Source organism: Lipophrys pholis (assembly GCF_963383615.2).
Source record: "Lipophrys pholis genome assembly, chromosome: 14".
NCBI lineage: Eukaryota > Metazoa > Chordata > Actinopteri > Blenniiformes > Blenniidae > Lipophrys > Lipophrys pholis.
Genome location: NC_137633.1, coordinates 19,309,339 through 19,331,604, shown reverse-complemented (window position 1 = coordinate 19,331,604; position 22,266 = coordinate 19,309,339). Strand labels below are relative to the sequence as shown.

Sequence of the window (22,266 nt, the reverse complement as noted above, 5' to 3'; positions counted from 1 at the left end):
GAAGGTACAAGTCTGAAAAGCTCTTACTAATATTTACTTCTAATATTTACTTCTGCTAATATTTACCTTCCCCGGCTACAAACACCCGACTGCTGATTGATTTTGAAGATGCAACTCAAGCGTCGTCACGATTTTTAAAGTGGAACGAGGACAGAGAAAATGAAGATTTATTTGAGTTGCTCTCATTTATCCACACAGATAAAAGCTGCACAGAGAATCGCTTACCCACGACTGTCAGCGCCAAACAACCCCAAACCAACTGTTGAAATAACCAAAAGACAAATGCTTTTTCAATGACTTTTTCAACGTATTTTGTTTATAGGCCAAATGGTTGCATTGCAACATGAGCCCAGCGCAGTGCCGGAGAAGGGAAAAGAAATTCAATAAAATAACGTACAAACTCATATAGCAGACTTTAAATTGTTTAGTGAAGTGTTATGTTGGCTGCTCTCCCCGCCGGAGCCGGCTATGTCTGTTCTTTGTCTGGGCGGGAGCTGCCGCTCTCCCATTTCCTTCTCTCCTTCTCCCCACTGAGGTAAAAATGAGTCACTGAGTCAGCAGCTGGTCTCCGTCATCCCCAGTATCGCCCAGGATTCCACTGGAGACCAGCTGCCGGATCGCTGCACTCTGACGCCATCACTTCCCCTTCAGCCTTTTATGGACACATTTAGCAAAAAGGCAACTATTAAAAAAAAAAGACTACCACAATTAGGATTGTGTTCATTCAAGTCAATCTCTAGGCTTCTGAACGTGGTTTATTATGCCTGAAATTTAAAAAAAATATTCTCTGGGAATCACATAATTAAATGCCCATTCTCACAAAGATACTAGTTTTAACAAACATTTATTGGACAGACTCGATCCAGTGGTGCTCCAGCTGATTGTGTGCATCACAGGCAACATGGCTGTTTTTCATTCAGAGGCCACCTACTTTGTAGAATTAGCAGGAGACAGTCCCTGACAACAGGGCAGGAGGTTAAAACAACACACACACTTAAGAGGCTAAAGCCTCCTTGACTCTCTGAATGGCTTTCTGTGTAATAGGATCTTTGCACTGACTGAATGTGTAAAAACTAAATACAGGCAAACGCAATAAACCATTCAATATTTGAGGTGCAAGTATTATGTGCTTTCATTTTTTTTCTATACCACTTTATGTCATTCATGGAAGCTGAGTACAGGAGATGATCCCAGCTAACTCTAAGTGAAGGCAGGTTACACACACAGAATCATATCTACGGTGGATTTAGGGTCAAATTGCTGTATATGGGATGAAATCCCACAGGTAGAACCTGCAAGCTCCCCGCAGAAAAGCCTGTCCTGCAACATCTAATGTCGCCCACAGGCTGTGCAATATCCATGTTTTGGACTATTTAACCTGCGATCGCAGAGAAACAAGGCCAAACAGTCATGCACACAATAGCATCTGGACATTTAATATGGATTCCAGTGGCGAACTGAGCAATTGACCAAAAAAGTTGTTCCATGTCTTTGACTGCAACCTGCGAACAACTTGCTACTGGTCTACTCCACTTTTCTTCAGTTTTACTGGAATGGACAATAAAAGCGGAAGGGAGGAGTAAGTTCTGGTCAGAGCTGTTGATTATGGATGAGTGGGCGCCATTATTGAATGTTGAAACCAAAGTGTTTAGTTTTCCCATTCCTTTGGCGGGATAAACAGTCAGGACTGTGTCTCGCTTCGTCTCACCTTACTTCCCCTTTCTCCGTGCGCTGCTTATTTGAGGAGTCGCCATGGAATCTCCTGTCCCTTCTGTTTTGATCAGGCACGTGCACGAGCGCTGGATCTGTCCACTGACGGCTCACTCTCATTCCGCTCCATGTTTATACACCGGGTCGTGTGGAAAACTCAAAAGTGAATTCTTGGAGACGTGGCGGGCGTCTCTCCATCCTTTCACCTGTTTTGTTTTCCAGGTGGAGCGCTGCGAGACCGACCCCAGTTTTATCGCCACACCTCATCTGTCCACAGTTCTTGAGAAAAAGCAAAGCAAAGGAAACAACGGTGGTTTTTCCTTCTGGAGGAGGAGGAGAGATTAAAATCTCAACATTGCTGTTAATTATTGCTCGGAGGCTTTTGTCGAGGTTCAAAGAGACCGAGCCTTATTGATTTTGGCATGATGCTGTGGAGCACAGGGCACCATTGTTCCTCAGCTTGATACCAGGTCGCGCTGCCTAAAGCAAGGAAACCCATTGATCTCAGATATTAACAGAGGAGAAACGTGAGCGCAGTCGTGTTAAACAAATCAGTCCAGTTCTCAGGGAAAATAATCTCCAATGAGTGTACAACAAAGTGAATGTTTACTGTCACAATTTAAGTCGTTTTTTCATATTAATAGCAGGGATGCACCGATACCGATACTGCGTACTCGATGGCTACTTGCAAAATGATCCTCGATACAACCCGGCGAGTATTGCGTGACGTCATCCATCAGCATCATCAGAAGCAGGGAGACAAGAGAAGATGAGCAATGTCGTGGATTGGAGTTTCTTTAATATCAGTGAGAATGACAAAACTAAGACAGACCATAAATTATGTTCTTTAAAAATATCAAGAGGAGGTGAAAGCTTAATGGTACTTATTAAGTACTGGTACTCTGTATCGGAAAGTAGCTCAAGGTTAGTACTCGCTCTTGTACTCATCCTTTAAAACAGTGGTATCGGTGCCTGCCTAGTTAATAGCATTCATTTTATCGCAATTTGTTCAGTATTTGGTTTGTGTCTGTTATTAGTTATAAAGTCTGTTATTCCTTCTATGAATGCGGAGGAAAAAGAAAATCATGTTGACGCGCGTTCGTTTCAATTTTTGAATCGGCAAAACACCTGGTCGACTTTTGTGACTCAGCCTTCAGGAAATGCAGCGACTTCGTCAGCAGCGATCGTCTGTGAAAACAAAACTATAAACATTCTCGGCCTCGCTTTGTCACAACGCCATGCCGTTGTGTCATTTTGTCTCAAAAAATGGACAGACTGACCCTTTGAAAACAAAGGCTGCATAAAGAGATTTGTTGTGTTGCATGAACAGACAAAGAAGCAAAATGTTATCTGATTAAATGGAAGCAATTTGTTTGCTTTGCTGTCAGCAGATGTTTTGTTGACGGCTCCTCTGCCGCTCTGATCAAAATGGCAGCATTCCTCTACCCTAAGACAAAGAAAAAAAAACAGTGACAAGGAATTTCCATTGTCTCAAAGCAATAAAACCAAACATCGCCTTCAAATTTGGTTAATCAACATGTAAATCATGTCTGTTCCGTCCACACAGAATGTAAACAGTTAATGAATGTATTAAACCTACTTGTTGATGATCTAATCCGAGACATTTCTGAAGCGCAAACAGGCAACTTTCCCAAAACAGGGAGCCGTTCCTTTAATTAAAAGCGCCGAGAAATGTTGATCAGACTCCAGAGAAGTAGAATCATATGGATCAGAAAAACACATCATGTCCTAATTATAGAGTTTACTGACTAATGCCAGAAGCTCTTACGCTGCTATAAACAGTTTTCTGGTTTGGATCCGAAAGCAACCAAACCTGAAGAGTCTGTGTTGAGAGTTTGACCAAAAGTAATAATCCACCATTTACCTCAGCATGCTTTTAATAATGATGTCTGGGTTGATCTGAGATGAAACTCCAATGTCTCGCTCCGAAAAGACCCTCAAAGGTAATTCTCGTCCATTAACACAAAGTGGTCACTTAAGTGTAATTTTTGACTGTGGACGGTTGATTATGACGGGAATGGTTCCTGGTGATGATATTATTGTTGGATGCTGATTTCTGATCCTCAGCGCAGACTGATATGGGCTATTACAAATGTTCAATGGGACTTTTCTGATTGTTGTGGGATACACAGAGACTGGGCGTCCCTCACTGACTGCGACCGGTTCTGTGGTGTTTGGCGCTCAGGCCTTCGTGACACTGTGCTTCTTTTTAATGGCCAGGCAAACTTTCCCTCCAGTTTGACCAGAGAGGCTGCTTTTATTATACTTTCACATCCTGAGAAAGTGGAAAAATGAGTTTACTGCTAATGAAGCGAGGACCTTGAAAGCTTTTTTTTTTTTTTTTCTCTCTCTCTTTTTCTTTTTGGCCCCTTGAGAGAAAACGTGTCTGTCTGGAGAGTCTCATGGATAATTCTTCACGCTCTGGATTCGAAAGTCATTCTCTCAGACTTTGGGTTTGTTCTGTCCAAGGGATCGCTTCACATCATATTACACATATCATGCAACGGCAAGTCTGAGAAACGAGGAAATAAAGCGAGGCTCGCGCTGTGTACAATCACAGCCATTTAGCATTCATTACTCCCTGTTGACACAAACATCAATACAACTTCGTGGCAGAGGAAGCCTCCACATCTGCAACGCTGCTCCTCGTTTCTGATGTCAGAAAATACGGCGTTAAGAAACGCCATGACTGAAATCACTGTCGTCAAATCATCTGGTCCTCTTTAACACCCACTGGAGCAAGTGTGTTACTTCAGCTCGTGTTGGCAACTCGCAGATTTTTATTCATTGTTGGACCAATTGGAAGTATTTGTGTGAAAGACTGTATGAAGTGTAATTGCAAGCTCATGCAAATAGGTTTTGGTTTGTTTAGTCCCAGGAGTCACAGGAGTATTTAAATGAGAGTTTTGCGTGCACTAGACCCTGTTTACACATAACCAAATCAAAGTTGTTTCAGTGTTCATCAGCCTTGCCTTCGCCATGCAGTGCCAAACTCCCAAAAGCAAAACATTTATATGATGGGTATTGGGAAGGAAGCTATCAAAGCATTACAGCAAATAAATGTAAATTTTGCTGGAAAAAAAAGAAAAAAATGCAATATGGGAGAAGTCAACTACAAAGCCGAAGCTGTGGGGAAAAGAAAAAGAAAGTCCTAAGAAGAGATACTACATGGAAGTTGTCTTTAAATAAGTGAAAGTGTTTCGTTTCAGAAAAGTTTTGCATTCACACAGAAACAGTAAAAATGATGTAGTGCTCATGTTGGACCACTAGTGGGTGCAGAATAGTTGTGTGTGGCAGAGAGGTGGAGGCAGTGCTCCTGACTTGAATCAGCTGCCAATTACTTCTCTGCTCATGAAGGAGGAGCTGCCCCGGACACAAGGGTGACAGGTGGGGGAGACACACCTGTGTGTGTGTGTGTGTGTGTGTGTGTGTGTGTGTGTGTGTGTGTGTGTGTGTGTGTGTGTGTGTGTGTGTGTGTGTGTGTGTGTGTGTGTGTGTGTGTGTGTCCAAGGTGTGTGTTCTGAGTTCAGTTAGATAATTAATGATGACTGAAAAGTCAGCATACGTCGCATCTCCTCTGTGTTCTGGCCCTTCGGTAGGCAAACATGTCTGCCACACTGCGTTTTCCTCCGTTTCCCAGGAGATGAAGTCGGAGCGTTTTTGAAAAGTTCCACCTTGGGAGTTGTTTTCAAAAAGTTGTTTTTCCCGTGGCGCCGAGCACAGTTGTTGTGTGTACAGACCCCCAAAAACACAAAGTGTAAATGGAGCAAAAGTCGGTAAAAACAAAGTTGTGGGAAACATCTTCCCTGCTAAAAGCTGAGCTGATCTGCACCTCCTATTTAAATGAGGTGATAATAGATGTCATTATAAACAGTGCAAATGTTTCCAGACATTGTAAATCGTATTGTACTGTGTAAATTACATATTGGCATAAACGACTCCAAGTGTATTCGATCCTCAATGCCGTTAACAGATCAGCTGCTTCAATATCAACCATTAGCAGATTATTAATTCTTTACTTTCTAAACTATCTACATGTCTTGATTCTACCATGCCCAACTCCGAAGGGATCACTAACGTTTCTTGGTCCTTTATCAATAAAGACTAGACAGAATCAAATGTGGAGAGAAACACAGTCAGTCCCCAAACTTGGTAAAGTCACTGGGTTTCCATTGCCACCTGTTTGTCATTTCCTGGAGTGTACGTCACAAACTGTTGCTATGTTGTACACAAGCCCACAGCTGACCTTTTGGGGAGCAGGTCCAAGTTGGCGGCGGGTCAAATGGCAAGCTGGAGTCCTTGGAGGACAGTGGGTGGGAGAAGAGGACGTGAGGGGGTAGAGGGGAGGGACTTTGAGTCACACAAAGGAGTGAATCACACGAGTGTTTGGATCCATCACAGTAGTAGAAATGGCTGGAATCCCTGCTGGAAAGACGCCTCACATGTGTCTACTTGACAGGAGTGTGTGCTGATGAGCCCACACACTTGCGAAGTCGAGAATCACGCAAGCACACATGGTTGGTGATCTTCTCCAATGCAAATCGAATTGTTCTTATTCAGGGAGTCTTGATCGCAGCGTTTTTCAGTGTCAACATTATTAATGATGGAGGTGTGTGGCTTTGGCTGGTGAGGGCTATTTGCAAACATTTGGTTTGAAAGAACGCGTGTGCATGTGGGGAAAAAGTGCAAAAAAACAAGTTCAGCCTGTGATAGTTTACATACCACAGAGGAGACAGATTGTGTGGACACACCGAGCAAAGACAGGCAGCGCGAAACCAAACACAAGAGGAATATCTCACCTTGACGCTGAAGCCGAAGCTGACCTCATGTCCGTTTGAGGCCTGGACAAAGCTAAAATTAGACACAGAGGCGACACGAGACGACTGCGTTTGATGAAAAAGATGAGCTTCCTGTGTGGCGGGCAGTGCGACCTTGCTGCTTTCAGAGTGCCGTTCCCCCCTCATGTCTGATCCGTCATGTCCATCACACATGATGTACCTGTGCTGTTCGAGAGCAGCTGCATCAACCTATTTCAGTCTGCACAACAACCAGATGCTCAGACGTGAAGACAAGGCATCGCTTTATTAAACATCTCATGTGGACGCATTCTTCCTGAAGCGGGGGTCGTCCCGCTGCAGACTGCTGAGTCTGGAACAAACGCTCGCCGACCCTCGGGATAAAACGAAACAGATTTCCACCAGCGTCGGCAAGCGGCTATATCACAGTAACCTCTGCAACTTTCTTTTGAAGGCGATTGCTCAAACCACAGCAGGAAGGACAGCCAAGCGCTCCCCTCCAAGAGTATTTCATCTCCTTCTTATAGGAATGTGGAGGACAGCCATGGTGAGTTGGACAGGGAAGTCTTAAATCAACGTCAGAGGCAAGCGTCCTTTCTGCAGCCTCATGCCTTCTCCCTGTTCCTCCCTCCTCTGGTTATCATGTCTTGGCTTTTCAGGTGTCTGATATGCAGACAGAAGCCAGGTCATCACTTGTTTTAAACCCAAACCGATGAATCCTTCATCCAAAAATTTGTGCCTGAGTTACCCTAGCAAATGGTGTCATATAATGTGACAATTTTTTCCCACTGGATCTTGTCATTGGTAGTACTTCCATAAACAAAAGATTGATTTCAATGATCCCGTCTTGATGCTGGTTGACTATCTTCCCAGTGACACACCTGCTCCAAGATGTAGTTATTAGCCAGTTGCATCCCAGGATTTCCTCCTGCCACTCAAAAACATGCAAATTGTGTGACGGAATGCCTTTTCCATGAGATCAGCTGGAATTAGATCCAGTTCATCTGTCCATTTGGGGCTTGGTCCACTTTTAGGTGTAGGAACAGTGTTGAGATTGGAAACTAATGACAACTGGCGAAAGTTTAAAAAAAAAAAAAAAAAAAGCCTTGATGTGTTTAATGGACTCAGAGATGACCAATACATGCAACGCAACCACTGAGTGGGCCTCGATCTCAGTGCCAACATGAGTGGTATTGTTGGATCCCTTCTTTCTAAATCACTTCCCTGTTCTTTTTGGAATTTGGCCGATATGCTTAAAGTAGAACATGAAATGGTTCTAACAACGGATTGGACTTATGGAAGTATAAAGGCCGTTTGGTTTACATCATTTGAAGTGGTTTGTGCTTTAGCTAAATGAGGGTGAAAAAGAAGACAGATGGATGCAGCAACGCCAACCAGAGGTTTCTGTAACCTTGTCGAGTGACACATGATGTGAAATGACAAAACTGCGTAGCGGAGTAGGTTGGGGGAGTTGTCTTCCACTGAGCCCAGATCAGATTCAAAATGTCCTCTGGCAGGACAATGAGTGTAAAAACTGTAATTTTTAAATCACAACCATGGTAATTATTGTGTGAGTGTTTGTATAAGCGGGTGAAAAGGAGGGATTATGTAATGTGTTAACATTACTTAAAATGTCAAATGGGCCATATGAATAAAGTCCAAATACCATTTGTGTCTCTCTAAATGGCATATTGCTAGACACATTCAATAATGTTCAATACTCGATTTGAAAGCATATTTCTTGCATCTAGATCTGATCAGAACTGAAGTCAAAACATATTATTTTGGATTATTACCGCCTCTTGAGAATGCCGTGTTATAATAGTACTTCAGCTAAATGTGTTTCCCCTTATTTGGCAGTTGCAGATTTGTTTGTTTGACGGAGTTGACAAAAGTAGGCATATTTTTTCAATTCAAAATGTTCTCTAAAGTTTTAAATCCTGAAACAATGTGCTATCTTTATAAGTCCCACCTCTGCGATTTCATAATTTTTCTTATAAAACCTTCTGCGTGAAGCAGGTTGGATTCATTTGTCAAATATCTTCAATCATGAAAGCCTTTTTGTTTCATAACCAACCAATGTGAGCGTCTGAAAGCAAAGAACAAATATGATCTTTTTATATCTGAATCCTCTTTTGGTTGGCCTGGTCTGACTTAGGGGGGATCAAAACTTGCAGTAGACGAAGTCTCTATCAGATAAAGACGCCCAAAGACTTGCAGACATTTCACTCTCGGGCACTTTCCTCTGCTAAATTCTGAGGAATGCAAAAGATAAGAATTAAGCTGAACAGATCAAAACCTATAAAATACAGTAAGAATATCGAGTTATTTCAAGAATAGTGCAAATGATTTAGCCAAAAACCATAACCGCGGTCTATAAACATCAACTCAGCGAGAAAGTATCACTTATTTCTGTCGGTAAAAATATTCAGTTCTTTCAGTAATCCAGATTATAAGAACAAAATGTTCAGGAGTTGCTTCTTTCTATCCGCACAGCCTTTTTCCTCACTGCTCTGCACTGGACAGCACGTGGTGAGCATGTGTAAATAGAGCACTGCTTTCAGGGAATCAATCAAATCAGCAAAATTCCCTTTAGAATGTGTGATTTCATATGTACAGAATGCGCTGCTGCGTTTCTACAAGCGAAACCTACGTTTAAATCCGAGCTGTGCTCTGTCTGCACGAGGAAGGCTAATTGAGATGACAGTAGAACAAACAGCAGAACACTTTAGAGGTGGTAAGAAAAACACAGCCGGCTGCCAGGGGACAGTATATCCTATATTCTGTTGGTTTAAGTTTGGCGGGAGAACAAATATTGAATTCACATTTAAAATAAATCCTGTGCATTGTTGGATTTTTTTGTTGTTTTTTTCCCCCTCTGGTGGCCACAACATCCCTCCGTTTTTCTGTGCAGCTGCAGGACTCTCAGCCGCAGCACACCAGCCTCACAAGACATCTCGTGTGACTGCTGTCAGCATGGTCATTAAGGCTTTCAGTCTGGGTCTGTTTGAACAAGCTGCTTCAGTGGACAGTGGCCACACACAACCAGCTTCTCTCTGCCCCTAAGTCATGCCATGGTCCATTTAAATGGCTGGTCAAACAGACTTATTGTAAAGCAGAACAAATACTCCGAGTCATGTTTTTCTTAGCTTCCTTGGCTGCTTGCAATGAAAGGGTAGAAAAATTGGATCCAGGAATGTAACGTGCTGTCAACGCCTGGTTTAAATGTACTTTTGAGCGTTCGATCAGAATTCAATTCCCCATATCGTACAATTCAACAACGTGCTTAGCGGCTTTGACAGAGTGCACTTAGCAAGAGCTTTCAACTGATTGCAGGAGTATGAAAACAAGCTGTCACGATGCTCACACAAAGAGAGCGACATTCATTTTGATCAAATTGAAACTTAATCCATGCGAGAAGACAAAGATCTGTCCTGCCTGGATGTCAGCTCATCTTAAACTGAACCACACATGCATGCATTTGATTCCCATCCACCCAGAAGCTGATGCGACCTTTCATTAAAATAAGCAAGAGATGTGCAGTTAATGTTCTTCTGCCTCAAGGAAACACTCACCAGAGGATTGCAGTGGTTGGTGGGCTTCCGTGTCTCAGTTACCACCAGAGTTGTGCTGGCAGGAGGACTCCAGGTCGGATTCAGAACAGTCAAGAACGGCGATCCTTTGTTGGCGCCTTCCATGCCTGATGGCATTCATGGGCATGACTTACTGATTGATGAGGGAAAAACAACTTAACCTATACCATTTAATGTCCAATTAATGGCAGTGTACGTATTCTAAATTATAGCTAAAGATAACAGTTTAGAAGAACCTTAAACAATATGTCTTTGAAGGAGTACCATCCACAGTTCAGTTATACAGACGTTTCCAAGCTATCTATCGTCGTGACAGTCTGAACGTCACCAGCAGGCCTGTTTCTACTCCTTGACGTTGTCTGCCCACTCCTTCCTGGGCCGTCGCCTTCTTTGTCTCCCTTGTAGGATGGTACAAGGGAGGGCAGTGGTGACAAACAGGCTAGAGAAGCAGACTTAGGAGGTCTCAGAGTATTGATTTCCACAGGTCACTGCTGCGGGTCCCTGAGCAAGACCCTTGACCCCCATCAGGTCCCTTGACTGCCGTAATGTGGCTGCCCAGCACATCTTATAAATGGGATGAGTAAATGCTGAAAAAAGGAATTTCCCCATGGGGATTAATAAAGTATAAATAATTAGTTATTGGTTAGATAGAATTGTTCTGTGTTCTCCGTATACGATGCTGTTCCCAAGTTGCAGACCTGTTCTTTAGTGTCTCTATTCAGAGTGACGTTTGCAGTGATATTTTCAGTCCTACTTGTGATTAATATCATTCTATTTTCTGTGCTGAATCCTATTCGAATAGTTTTTTTTCAATCCGATCTTGCAATTCACTCATACTCTGAATAAATTAGAACGTCATCCGCCCATCTTGTTACATAAGCTGAAGGTTTCACTCATCATATGTTCTTTAAGGATAGTGAAGAGTGCTGGAGAAAAAAGGCAGCCTTGTTGCATTCCTGCTGTAGTTCATAAGAACTCTTTAACCTTGCGCTTTGTGGGTTCTCAGAGAGGAAATTGATGATTTCGATTGGATAGTTGTCAGTGATGAAATCCTTTTGTAGCGTTCAACAAGCCTTTATGCCACACTCGCTGAAAATCTTTTCTAAAATCTGCAGGATTTTGAATGCAAGATTTCATAGTTGTCCATCCAAAGCAAAGGAAAGTAATCAGTCAGAAAACACTTAAACCGAAAGCTTTAACGCAGTTAAGACTGCCCTTTTCAAATATGTTTCCTAACGCGACTTGTCTGTGAACACCAGAAGTTTTAAAGTGCAATTTCTTGTTCTTTCCTTTCACTATGACTCATTCTTCTCAAATATTGCCAAGTTTGAACCCTTAAATCTACCCCAGCTTTCTCCAGGAGACCTACATATAGAGGTGTAATGTATACCTGCAGGTCTAGACATGGAACATACCTGTCTGTCTGAGTCCAGTGGCATTCGACATGTCATACGAGGACATCAATGTCCCCTCATCATAAAACCACATGCTTCTGTGGCTCAGATTCTCTAAATACTTTGTGTTCAATGATTTGAGACATCTGTGTTTGAGTAGCACATTGGTAATTCAGTTCACATTCAGCAGGCTGGCAGTTTTTTTTGTTGTTTTTTTCTTAAGTGCAGCTCTACATTGTCCATTCGCTTGGATTCCATAAACAGAAAACCACCATACCGTCAGTCCGGTAGTCTAGTGCGATCGTAAACTGGAGACGAGATGATTACCTTCACAGCCTGAGATTTGGCGTTGAGGACAGCAGCCCCATCTCTGTCCGTTTTCATCCCGTTCCAGTGACACACTCCTGCCAAACACACACACCTACATAGATTTCTGACCTATTTTGGGGCTTTTCAGTCGTAACCTGAGGCCACATAGGTTAAGTTTGCGTGTGGCTGATATTTCACACACTGCCCTCTGAATCGGGGGAGGTTGAACTTGAAGTGAGAAAGTCAACTTTGTTGTCAGATCAACCGAAGGCAACCGATTTACACGTTTCAAGGTAAAATGCATAGTTGTTTTTTTTTGCAATTCCAGATGCCTATCAACTATAAAACTATCAAGTCCCAGGAGAATATGCACTGGGAGTCACAACACTCTGGAGGAAAACATTGTTGTTATTGTCCACGTGTAGAAGAACTGTTTACTACGGCCGTGGTTGCAGCATTTCTGCGTCTACACGGTGATGGGGCCCAAGGGTTTTCAGAATGTTGTGTTTTCAGTGGCTTTTGTCGTGTAGACGGATGTCCAAAACGCAATTGAACATTTGCGATTTCACTTGAAAATGTTGTCGTGTAAATAGAACCTAACCTAAGATGAACAATTAAAGGAAAAAACAAGTCGCATTGTGCATACAGACAAAGCTCCTCGAGAAAGAACCTGCACGAGTTCCTCCTGGGACCTCTGGACTCAGGTTATGCCCTCGTCATAACACTCCTGCAGAGTTAAATGGTTTCCTTTGGGTACTTCACAGTTGGCTTGCTACTGGGTGATTGTCGTGTTAAAAAGTAGCAGCAGGCATGTGTTTAAAATGCCCTGAAGGGCTTGTGGTTTCCACCCCTCTATTTGTTTCCAACCGTGAAGAGTGTAAAGCACGGCCTCGACACGTGCCTGGAGGCACGAGAGCGCTCTCACCGCCCTCAAGCTCTGTTTGTGACATTTCTAAGAGGCTGAGAATTTGGAGGCCTGAATGCAAAATCCATTACCGCCATTAATCACCTCATTCCTATCTAAACGGTTTAAAACCAAAGCTTTGAATGAGTTCTTGAATTACCTTCATGTAAAACATTGGGCATGTAAAACTGCCCATTGACGTTTTCTTTGCTGGAGCACAGAGCTGCAGTGTGAGCATAGTGATGGCTTTGTATTTAAAAAGAGAGGAAGGAGGATCCATTCCCCTCTACATGGACGGCACTCAACAGTCTCATGTTGAAGATCAACATTTACTCCAATTAGTAACTTCATTTATTTTCTTTTTTTTTTTTTTTTTTTTTTTTTTTTTTCTTTTTTTTTCCCTTGTCCTGTTCGGCAGCTTGGGCCAACAATATGATGTGATTGAGAGCCTTCGGAGTCAGAACAGTTTTTGGTCTTGCAACAGGGAGAGACCTGGAGTCTCCTCCTGTTGCCTTCTCCGTCAGAAGCTGGCATGGCTGCCGTACACGACCGGGGGGGAACGCACAAAGAGAGAGAGAAGAGAAGAGAGAGAAGAAAGTCGAGGGGGGAGGGGGGAGGGGGGTGGGGGGAAGGGGATAACATACAATGTCCTTGTTGTGCTACATATATTATTTGCAATAATCACACTCATCCAAATACTTTCCAACTGTTATTAGATTGAACCAGCCTGAGCAGCTCTATCTAGACAGTAAGATGATTTCCTAGATTTAACCAGCCTGAGCAGCTCTATCTAAACAGTAAGATGATTTCCTAGATTTAACCAGCCTGAGCAGCTCTATCTAGACAGTAACGTGAAGCAGGAACATGAAATAACAAAGAGGCAACAACAAAAGAGGAACATGATTTTTAAAGTTTGAGCAAATGATGACAGACAACAAGCAACTTCAGAAGCACCTTTCGTGAGGAGTGAAAGTGTGTGTGTGTGTGTGTGCGTGTATGTGAGTGTGTGTGGCTTGTCCACTGGGTGTGGCCGGAACTGTTGTGGGGGGACCCGTGGTGACACCCCGGGGTCCGAGGCCACCGCGCCCGGACCCCGCCACCCCGGCAGACAGAAGCCCCCCAGGCCCGGGGAGACCCCAGCGAACCACCCCAGAGAGCCCCGCCCCCGCCCAAAAAGCACCCGACGGAGAATGCAGAGAGGAATCCCCCCCAGGCAAGAGGGGCCCACAAGAGAAGGACAAAGGGCACAGGGCCCCAGGCCCCGACCCAAGCCGCCAAGCCGAGAAAAGGCCGGAGCAGGGCCCCCGGGCCGAGCGGGCCGAGAGCCCCCCCAACCCCGGCGGCGAGTCCCACCGCACCCCCGGGAACAGGCCCACCCACCGCCCCCCCCAACCCGGTAAGGCAGAGACGGCCCCAGCCGCCGCGCCCCGGACCAGCCCCGCCCCCAGACCCAGGAAAGCGAAGCCCGGCGCAGGCCCCGGTCGGAGAACAGTCAACTCTACACCCCCAGGAGCCTCATAATCCACCCGCCCCATAACCCCTCCCCCCGGGTCTTGATTGGGAAACCCAACCCATGACCCACCCCGCACACACACACACCCACACACACACCCACACACCCACCCACACACCCACACACCCACACACACACACACACACACACACGGAACGGGGGGGGGAGTGATGACTCTCGCACCCTCAGGCCGCCGGCCGGGCCCCCTCCCGGCCACCGCGGTATCCCAACCTCCACCAATCCAACAGCAAGTGGAGAAGGAGCACCGCACCCCAGCCCCCCCACAAGCGCCGCGCCCGAGGGAGCACGCCCCACGTACTTCAGCCGCACTCACCCCGGGCCGGGGCGGGACCCCAGCGGGAGGTGCTGGGGGGAGCCACGTCTCCCGCCCTTCCCCTGCCCTATATGTGTGTTGGATGTATGTAAGGGTGTGTTTTTGTGTTTTGAAAAGGTGGATGCGATGTGTGTGTCTATGGTGCGGTTTAAAATTGGGGGGTAGCGGGGCCCGGGCGTTCTACCGCTGACAAGCGGCAGAACCCCGAAAGCGGCTTACCCCCTCAAGACCCTACATGACTAAGTGTGGTTAAAATTGGTTAACTCACATACAAATAAAAAAAATTTCTCTAAAGGAGAAGAGCTTTTTTTTAATGTTACTAGTTTTATTCTTCGTATTTGGTGCTATATAAATAAAGTTGAATTGAATTGATTTCTGAGATGAGCTACAAATGAAAACTTCCATGTAGGCACCCAAGTGATGCCACAGGACGTTTGAGGATTCTATTGTTAAAGGTCCCATATTGTGCAAAATTCATTTTTATAATGCGTTTCTAACAGTAATATGTGTCCCCATATCCTGTGTACAAGGCTCCGGAAATAAAGAAAGTCTTTCATCTCACTCCCTTGCTTCCTCCACCTTTTAGTGAATGTGTACTAATACAGGCAAACCAGAGAGTTTCCCTTCATGATGTCATTCAGGGAAATAAACATTTCCTCTGGTAATGGATACTCACTTTGACCCTCCACAGGTAGATGACCTCTGCAGGTGCCATTTTTTCTGCTACTGGAAAACAGACATGGATTAGGCTTGGACAGATACAGCTCATCAACATTTCAAGGTACAGACACAGAAACAGCCTGTTCTCAGTGGAGCTCAGTAGAGGGACTTTTAGACTCGCTGGAATTCAGAAGCAATGCTGATTTTTGGGGCAATACACTTTGAATACAATAATGTTGGACCTCTGAAAACTATGTGAAATTGTTGAAAAACTGTATAATATAATGATAATAATTAGTTTAAAATGAAAAACAAGAACTCAGAACCTGAAGAGCTGATATAAAAATGAGAAAGAATAGTATTTGTGTCTGAGATGCCATTTACACAACAATGTTTCAAGTGAAAACCACATTTTTTTTGTTTTTGTTTCAGAAGAGTTAACGGACCCCTAAACGCATCCAAAGTTTGTGTTTTCACTTGAAAACGTTTGACCAGGGCCTTAGTGTCTTTTTCATGTATAGCTTGAACAAACTTATGCAATGTATTGGTATCATATTGGTTATATCCATGATATTGTGCAGAAAAGCTTCAATGATGAATGAGATCAATGACTTAGAGCCAACTGTTGTGTGGCATAGCGCTCATAAAACAAGATTAAAATATAGATGCAAAGGCCATTTAAAGTATCTAACTGAGAGTTATGCTTTTTATTGCTTATGGATCCCAACAGCTTTTATTAATGTCATTGCATTGTCCATCCATCTTCTTTTACCTTATCTAATTCAATGTGTGAAGGCAGGGTGCAGCCCATGACCTTCTTACCATGAGGCAAGAGTGCTAACCACTGCATTTCCACGTGTCCTTTATTATGTTGTATAACGTGCGAAACATTTGGAAGTCTGACATTTAACCAAAAATTACTACTCATCCTCCCACACGTTGAAACTCTCAGTGTTCGAACAAAAGAGTAACCACAGTTACTGGAGGAATACAAACTACCATCAGGAGACACGACGGTCCTAATGAGCCTCGCACTGTTCTCAGCAGCAGGCTACATTCTGTCAGAGCGTCTGGTCCGCAGTGCCAACTTGTGCAACCATGTGCAGGATAAAAAAATAAATAAATAAGAAAAGAGAGAAAACCTTATGCCTGGACTTAAAGGAGAAGGCTGAATGCCTTCAGCTGTGTCTGCTATGATGACATAAGATTCAACAAAAGGCAGGTGTGGTTACAAAACAGCTCCATATTGTGACAGATGACAATGAAAACCCAAAATAAGATCGAGTTTATGACGGAATCCCACAGTGCATCGCTGTGTTCACTGGAGCACAGCGTTGCTTTCTTTGCAGCCAGTGACTGACAAGCGGTCCCACGTCACACCGTCGACAGAAAAGCCTCAGTGATTCACAAGTCCCAGACCAGGCAGACTGATGAATGAACATTTTTGGGAGCCGACAGCCCCTAACGCAGACTTCTTCAACCGAGTGACCTGTCACGGCGCTGTATGGCATCGGAGGGGCCAGTTCTGGTGGCGTATCCCTTGTCATTAAGGATGGAGAGCCCCTCAAGTGTTGAGGCTTAATGTTAATGAGTTGAAAGTCTGGCCTCTGACACAAAGCCGGCACTTCGTGCAGACTGAGAAGAGTCCGGTCGGGCTGCCATAACTCCGAGAACGACCTCGTCTGGGCTCAGAACAACGTGACCTGTGTGTCTCTGGAAGTTTCCATGCAGGCAGGAAGACTGATGGCTCGAAGACAAGGAGATAGGAGAAGGCAAAAGATAAGAGGCCACGTTTTTCCTCCTGAAAAACTGGAGGTTGTCAATAATGGTGTCTGAGCCAAGCAAAGTTATTCTTGGTCAATTACCTGCAGAACGGTTGATTGCTGCGTTAGTACTCGGGACGGATGGCTGCTAAAGTAATGACACCGATGATTGCAACCCTCAGCTCTGACTTGCCTGTTTCTATGCTTGTGGCGATAACTGCATGGAAAGTATTTTTTTTTTCTATCTGTAATTAATCCTGAGCAGTACATAAGGTTTAGGAGGTGAGTTAGACTATCGTACGGACCTATTTTGTTACATCACCGGCTCCCTGCGTGCTCTGCCTGACGTAACCCTCACAGCTCCATCAGATTAGCACCTCGTTCCCATTATGATCCCACTGTATCCCCTGCCATTTAGCATTAACACCCTTTCTATTAAAGTGGAAATTGTAAATGATTACATTTCACGCTTTTTAAAAACTGCCACATTACAGACAGGTAGGGTTAGAAAGCTAGTGTTCGGAGAGATTGTTTGTTTTTTAACCATTTGTTCACTATTAGAAATTCAAATTTGCAACAGCAGGAAGCACTTAGATTCTCCCTCCATCTGCATTTATGGTTTTCATGTTTTTTTTGGACAGAGTAATATCTACTCTGGTGTTTGTTCAAACTCCACTTTGCACTGTTGTGGTCTTGGGAAAGAAATTAAACCCCAAGTTGTTCCCAGTTGTGTACAATCACCTACCATAGCGGTGGTCTAACTTGTATGAAGAAATAAGTGATTGTACATGAACGATCAGGTACAGCATGTTATGGAAAATGGGGTGTGAGTTCTTCCTTTCCTCACCCGTAGATAAGAATACAGTTATTTAAAATCTAAGTAGAGCCGCCAACTCTCCCAAATTCATAGTGGAACCCAAGTTATTGGTTCCAATCTCAATGCATAAACTTTGTATCATGTTAAGTAGGGATTTTTCACATTATATTGGACTTGCTGGTAAAAGCTGTTGGAATCCATGACAAAAAAAAAAGGAAAAGTCAGATACATCTTTATATAAAGGCCCACATCTGTTGGGCATCGTCTTTTCTGTTTAGTCCACATGGGCTCGCAGTGACAGTATGGGGGGCACCGAGACCCAGCTCTCCCTGTCCCCTGCAACTTTCTGCAGCTCTTCTGATTGGACGCCAGGCTGTTCCCAGACATCATCCTTAAAAAGCAGAGATACCATGTTTTGGTCTCCTAGAGTGTTGGCACCCTTTCGACAGGATCTTAGTGGAGTCCAACACCCACTTTACACAGATCGGTTTGTAATCACATTCAAATCCAAACATTTTCTGCTTATTTTCCATTCATTTATCACAATTCCTCTAAAAAGATTATGAAGAATATGCCAGGCTAAGAAATATTTCCCTCCACCTCACGTGTGCTCAGAGGAAGTTCAACACGTGCCGTTCAGCTTCTGATTTAGTTTATTAGAGAAGAACTTCAGACTTCACGGTAAATGTTATTTCAACCCCGGGCGTCCTGCCTCCCCATATCTGCAGTTATATGGCTTTCATCAAACTGTTTCTGATCTATTCTAAAAACAGAGTGGCCATCATGTTTACCTCAGATTTACTGTGCTAATATACAGACTTCCCATGCTGAGTTTCTGTTGACGCTGTGTAGTGAAGCCTGTAAGTCACTGTGGTGTTGATGCTGAGAGGGGAATTACAGCGAGAACGTGCAGCGATGTGCAGACTGTACTCAGCTGTTTGTCTTGATGGTGGTCTGAGGTTACCTAATGGTGGCGGCTTTTGGAGCTTCTTGAAGGAGGAAATAGCTTCAAGATCCAAAGATTCAGGCTCTAAGGACTTTGGATTCATTACAATGTCCCCAGACTGCTTAGGGGAGCCATCCCTTGATCAACCAGGGTGAGAAATAACACACTGAAGCCCCCTGCTGTTTCCTGTCGGGGCTCAGGGTGAGAGGATGTGGAGCTTTTTGAAGATGGATACACATCACGAGGAGTTTAACGCTTTGCACGGCAAAGTATGAATACCTAAAACTTTTGTTCAATTTTGAATGTCTGTTTATACGACAACGATGCTCAGAGCCACTGAAAATGCAACTTATTGAAGAACTTTTCGAAAATGCTCCGACTCCATCTCCCTGGAAACAGGGAAAACCGCAACTTTCCTGAAATGCTGCTACTGTGCATGCGTACCACAGCTTTAGTAAACAGTGCACATGCGTGTATAGATGGACAATAACAACTCCGGGGTGTCATGACTCCCTTTTATAGTTGACAGTCGCAAAAAACACCAACTGGGGGCCCAATGTTGAAATTACATAATTTTTTTTAGCATTTCTGCTGTTTCCGTGTAAACAGATATCATTTCCAAAATGTTGCTGTGTCAATGCAAAAACTTTTCCGAAAGGGCGAAGAAAAAAAAAAAGAAGAAAAAAAAGCATTTTGACTTGAAACGTTGTCGTGTAAACGAGGCCTAAAGACCTGAAAACTCTGAAAGACAGCGTCTGACTAACAAACGTTAGTGGTGACAGTACATATTTCTTACAAACTGCTTCGTAAATGGTTTATGTGGCAATAAATTCAGGAAAAGATGATCTTTGCTGTGATGAAGGTGACCTGAATGGGAAGCTCGGTGAAAACAGCAGGTCCTGCAAAGTCTCCAACCAAGAATGAATTCCAAAAAAGCTACGGGGCAAATTCCAGTCAAAAGTAGCACGTAGATCCTTGACCTGTCGCGTCTGTGTACAACTCAGCCTTCAGTACAGAGCTGAAGATATGAAATGGGTTTCATCAATCGCCTCGAACGTTCTTTCTGTTTTGATTAAAGCAAAAACTAATTTCTGACAGACTGAAGCCTTTTCACTGACAGGGAAGTGCAAGACGACGTTCTGTTTTTCTCTCTCTTTTTGAAGGCAAGATTGATTTTCTGTCAACAAAAGCTCCCGACCACAACACCACAAACCTGCTGCGCCTCTATCGCAGGCGGTAATAAGCACATCATATTTCAGCAACAGCCATGCGATCTGAAGTGACATGTTATTTTTCTCCTCGCTCTTTTCTTTCCTGGAAAGCAATCAATGTTTTTTGGGGGGTTTTTTTCTCTCTCATTTGAGGAAATCACATGAACTGAACCATCTTCCATGAGACGTGCTCATTGTTTAATGTGAAATTTTCCATTCATTTATTTTTTTGCATTATTCGCTGTAAAATGACTGGAAAGGCTCCAGCTTTAAGTCAGCTGTAAATGTGTTGTAAATAAATACAAGTGTCTGGCAAGACATACTCTGCAGCTCCGGGCTGGTGTGTGACGCCGCCGCCTCCTCCTCCTCCTCCTCCTCCTCCCCCTCCCCTAACTCAGTGGGATACAACAATATAGTGAGTATGGCATGTGCAGGTCAGAGGTTAGGAACTCTCTGCTACTATTACAGTGGCGAGGCTGCGTGTGAGCGTTGACTCGGCTCAGCAGATCCACGTGGAAGCGAGGTGCGCTCACTGTTCGCGTGTCTCGCTCGTTCTTTCTGCCAGACACCACCGCGCCGTGTGGCCTCGACATCAGAGAGAAGTTCAGCAAATCCCCGGTTAGAGTTGCAGACGTGACAGCCGACGCCTGACAACCTCTGTGTTTTCAACAGAGGTGCTCGGGTTTCTTACGGCGAACTCGTCGTGACAGATCTTGACCAAGATGAGCAGCTTCTTGGTTTTTCAAATCCGCTTTTTTGAGTCGTTGATTTTGGTGAGAAATGGCGCAATGTGCAGTGTTTTCATTTGACAGCTTGAACCACATTGTGTGTCCCTCCGAAACTGTAATGCAATAGTTTTGCCCCACGCCAAGCACAACTTTTTGGTCACGCTTCATATTTTCGGTTTGTGATTTGCAGACGGGATGTTGATCTGTTGAATTATTTGACTGTTTTTCTGCTTCTTCACCAGCAGAACAGAACAAACATTAAATAACTGTCTCTTTAAATCCGGGTAAACCCGGGCTGAAAGATCTGAGTCACAGTATCAACTTCAAACCAGCTCACACACAGCAAATAAAAGATTCAAGTGAAAACGTATCGTTTTTGCACTTTCGTTTCAGAAAGGTTTCACGTTTACACAGGATTGTTTTGAAAACGATGTCCATTTACATGGCAGCGTCGCATATGCTGAAAATGATGTAGTTTTCATGTTGGGCCACTAGTGGGTGCTGTTGTTTGTTTTTGTAATGAAATCACATCAAACCGGTGCACAAACAACAATACACTATAAACATTAACAATAGCGACGACATCGTCCATCTACTAACAAACTATTTACTACGATCGCGTTGCCCATGCGCAGTGGCAGCGTTTCGGGAAAAGTTGCATTTTCCCCGTTTCCATGGAGACAGGGTGGGACCATTTACAAAACGTTGCATAGACACCCAAAAGTTTTCAGTTTTCGCTTGAAAACATGCAAATGGGACCTTCATTTTATATATCTGGTAAGTCGTAATATGCAGCCTGAAGCTGTTGCAGCTATTAAGATTTTTGACTTTTAATCATATGACTTTTGTCTCGATTCTACTTGCATTTAATTCTGAAAATACCTGAACCCATGTTGTTACTGTTTGAGCTCCTGGCTGATCCACGGGGGGGGGGGGGGGGGGGGGGGGGATCCTGCCTCTCATATTATTGCATGTGTTTTTAATGGGACTGTCAGACAGTAAAAACACCCTATAATAACTCAAGTTGTGCAGAGTTCACAAATTAACTCTGACTTTCTGTGCGCAGCCTATGTTGTGTCAACAACATTATGCATGGAGATGATTGCTCGCTGGCGCTACAAACTGTTTGACAACCCCAAACACAGACGCAAGCAGATCTGCCAGGATCCTTCGCGGGCAGCATGCTGCAATTAGTGATTAATACCACCGGAGTGGGAAGAGATGTGGTGTGAGTAACACTCTGGAGAAAGCGCCTCGTCTCACTCCGCGTGCGCCAGAAGCCACAAGCATCCCCGAGTTACATAACGCTGCTTTTGTGCAGACAACTGACTTCCATGTGTCTTTCAGTCTTGGGTCCTAACGTCCACACAGATGGACAATAAAATTAGTTTTCAATATCCTGATAAGGTAAGCCAAGGGAGACTCTGTCATCTGGATGGAGCGGTGGAGGAGGGGTGGAGGAGGTGATCAGTCTTAAGCGAATTCGCAGGTTTGAAATGAGAAATGTTCTCAAGGAGGGACTGCGACCCGAGCGTCTGCCAGAGTCATGCTGTTTGTCTGCCGTCAA

The 22,266-nt window shown here is 44.1% G+C and overlaps 1 protein-coding gene across 2 annotated transcripts in view; it reads left to right on the top strand.

Annotated features, from left to right (window-relative positions):
• LOC308120233 (KATNB1-like protein 1) overlaps nucleotides 1-22,266 on the top strand; it is a 46,596-nt gene that overhangs the window by 2,730 nt on the left and 21,600 nt on the right. Inside the window, exon 2 of one of the 2 annotated variants that reach the window (XM_080480709.1) lies at nucleotides 15,266-15,355. The exons of the other annotated variant lie outside the window; for it this stretch is intronic. The gene's annotated coding sequence lies outside the window, so the exon portion shown is untranslated. The remainder of the gene's footprint in view (nucleotides 1-15,265; nucleotides 15,356-22,266) is intronic. 2 annotated transcript variants of the gene reach the window in all.